The following is a 3,813-nucleotide window of genomic DNA, read 5'->3' on the forward strand; positions in this document are numbered from 1 at the left end:
GACCACATGTATTATTGATGGCTAGTGAACCCTACCCTACACCCAGACCACATGTATTATTGATGGCTAGTGAACCCTACCCTACACCCAGACCACATGTATTATTGATGGCTAGTGAACCCTACCCTACACCCAGACCACATGTATTATTGATGGCTAGTGAACCCTACCCTACACCCAGACCACATGTATTATTGATGGCTAGTGAACCCTACCCCACCACCAGACCACATGTATTATTGATGGCTCGTGAACCCTACCCCACCACCAGACCACATGTATTATTGATGGCTAGTGAACCCCACCCCACACCAAGACCACATGTATTATTGATGGCTAGTGAACCCTACCCCACCACCAGACCACATGTATTATTGATGGCTAGTGAACCCTACCCCACCACCAGACCACATGTATTATTGATGGCTAGTGAACCCCACCCCACACCCAGACCACATGTATTATTGATGGCTAGTGAACCCTACCCCACCACCAGACCACATGTATTATTGATGGCTAGTGAACCCTACCCCACCACCAGACCACATGTATTATTGATGGCTAGTGAACCCCACCCCACACCCAGACCACATGTATTATTGATGGCTAGTGAACCCTACCCCACCACCAGTCCACATGTATTATTGATGGCTAGTGAACCCTACCCCACCACCAGACCACATGTATTATTGATGGCTAGTGAACCCTACCCCACCACCAGACCACATGTATTATTGATGGCTAGTGAACCCTACCCCACCACCAGACCACATGTATTATTGTTGGCTAGTGAACCCTACCCCACCACCAGACCACATGTATTATTGATGGCTAGTGAACCCCACCCCACACCCAGACCACATGTATTATTGATGGCTAGTGAACCCCACCCCACACCCAGACCACATGTATTATTGATGGCTAGTGAACCCTACCCCACCACCAGACCACATGTATTATTGATGGCTAGTGAACCCTACCCCACCACCAGACCACATGTATTATTGATGGCTAGTGAACCCTACCCCACCACCAGACCACATGTATTATTGATGGCTAGTGAACCCTACCCTACACCCAGACCACATGTATTATTGATGGCTAGTGAACCCTACCCCACCACCAGTCCACATGTATTATTGATGGCTAGTGAACCCTACCCCACCACCAGACCACATGTATTATTGATGGCTAGTGAACCCTACCCCACACCCAGACCACATGTATTATTGATGGCTAGTGAACCCTACCCCACCACCAGTCCACATGTATTATTGATGGCTAGTGAACCCTACCCCACCACCAGACCACATGTATTATTGATGGCTAGTGAACCCTACCCCACCACCAGACCACATGTATTATTGATGGCTAGTGAACCCTACCCCACCACCAGACCACATGTATTATTGATGGCTAGTGAACCCTACCCCACCACCAGACCACATGTATTATTGATGGCTAGTGAACCCTACCCCACCACCAGACCACATGTATTATTGATGGCTAGTGAGCCCTACCCCACCACCAGTCCACATGTATTATTGATGGCTCGTGAACCCTACCCCACCACCAGACCACATGTATTATTGATGGCTAGTGAGCCCTACCCCACCACCAGACCACATGTATTATTGATGGCTAGTGAGCCCTACCCCACCACCAGACCACATGTATTATTGATGGCTAGTGAACCCTACCCCACCACCAGACCACATGTATTATTGATGGCTAGTGAGCCCTACCCCACCACCAGTCCACATGTATTATTGATGGCTAGTGAGCCCTACCCCCAGCACAGCCCTATGCGTGGGTTGAGCCTATATACCTAGAAAATTGCTTTTTTATTTTTAGCTCCACGAGAGAATTCCAGTTGGGGGTGCTTAGGGATGAATGGCGGATGAATAACAAAATCATGCCGCGGACTACTTTTTTCCTAAAAAAAAAAAGCTAAGCTTATCAAATATTAATACATTGCTGGCAAACTATCCATGACTTGTAATAAAATGTCAGTGATGTAGGTATTTATAGACGAGAGATAGCTGACAATGGAAGTATCAGATGTTGCCTGCCACATATACATACAATATACAGAAATACAGCGAGAGTGGGAAGGATAGATACATAGAATTTGTTACACATCACGGTAATAATAAACGATCAGAACATAACGTCACAACTAGTAGTGGTGTACGGAGGGTTTTTGTTCTCCCTCTCTCTCTCTCTCTCTCTCCAGCCGATCAAACACTATTTTCTATGAAAGACTCAATGAAATTATCAATGACAGAGTCAATGATAACTACCGCTCTCCTGTATTTTTCTCTTAAGAAACTCAATGATAAAGCGTTAGTAGTTATAAAGAGAGAGAGAGTTTATCAAAGCGGAAATAATTCAACTCGTTTAATTAATAAAGCGTTAAACGTAATTATTAATTCTTAATTTTTCAGCGATTGAAACAATTGTTTAGGGCCAGTTAAACTATTTTTTAAAAATATAGATCCTCGATCTTCATTTATAATTTATTAATTAAAATAAGATTTTTAAAAAATAATTAAAACAGGTCTTTGTACCTTATTATTAAAAAAACAACTAGGCCTAATGAATATAATAAATAATTTTGACTATTTCTAATTCTAAACCTATCGAATATCTTTTTTTTTTAAATGCAAGGTAATCTTTTATAGAACCTACATGATTAACTTTTCTTCTAGTAATAAAAAAAAACTCTAAATAAAAACTATTATTCCTACAAATATTAGAGTAGTCTCCCTTGACAGTTTCTATTCGAATGTATTTTGTGTTAATTTTCGTTATGAAATACAGTTGACTTTTTAAATTAATTATATAAGAAAACAATCTACCTCTGTGTATATTTATTTTAAAAAAATATAATAACAATAATTAGAATAGGTATTTCTGGTTAAATAGCAATTATTCTCATTCTAAATCTTTGGCTATCGAGTTTCATGGGTTTTTAAATTTAAGATTATGAACACATTGGCTTGACGAAAATGATTATATACACTTAAATACATACTAAAATTTACTTTTGTTAATAAACCTACACTATTTTATGCACACATACAAAAAAGAATATTTTAGCGGCAGTTACAACGTCAAAAAAAAAAAAAGGAAACTCCTTTATACTGAATAGTTCTACGTAACAACAAAAATGTAAAAATACATAGTCCTGGAGCACACTAACACATACATATATACATACGAAGATATGTGTGTGTGTAAGTAGGATGTGAGGTGGGTAGACAGGTGGGGTGGAAGGAAAGCAGTTTGGCAGGAATAACGGTAGGTAGGAAAGTAGGTAGGCAGGCAGCAGCGCAGGCAGGTTAGTAGATAGGTAGGTACGTAGGCAGGGAGTTAGGTATGTAGGTAGGTGGGCCTAGGTAGGAAGGCGCCTCACTCGGTATAGTGAGCGATTATAGTAGCCCATCATATTCATAGCGTTTCGCAATTATTAAAACGAACAAAGGTACCATAATACTAACGGGAAAACCCGGGGAGCTAAATGGAACCCTGCCAGGGCGCCACCAAATCGATTTTTTTTCCGCAGAAACCACCACAGGGGTATTAGCATTAACTTCTCAAATTTGAATGACAAACGAATGAAATATTTGGTAATGCTTAAACAAACAAACCCACATATTCGTTTTTGGGGCGCGGGTTTGTCCACACTGCCGCCTAGACGCATCAAGGCTCACTGTATGAAAGCCTTGAGTGTACGTTAATCAACCTCTGTAATAGTGAGGTAGAGCACACATTGCGACCGCCCATGTGTTAGAGACGCGTCCCTTGGCG

Source organism: Physella acuta, unplaced genomic scaffold, assembly GCF_028476545.2.
Source record: "Physella acuta isolate Inbredline_101_S28 unplaced genomic scaffold, ASM2847654v3 ptg000386l, whole genome shotgun sequence".
Classification (NCBI taxonomy): Eukaryota; Metazoa; Mollusca; class Gastropoda; family Physidae; genus Physella; species Physella acuta.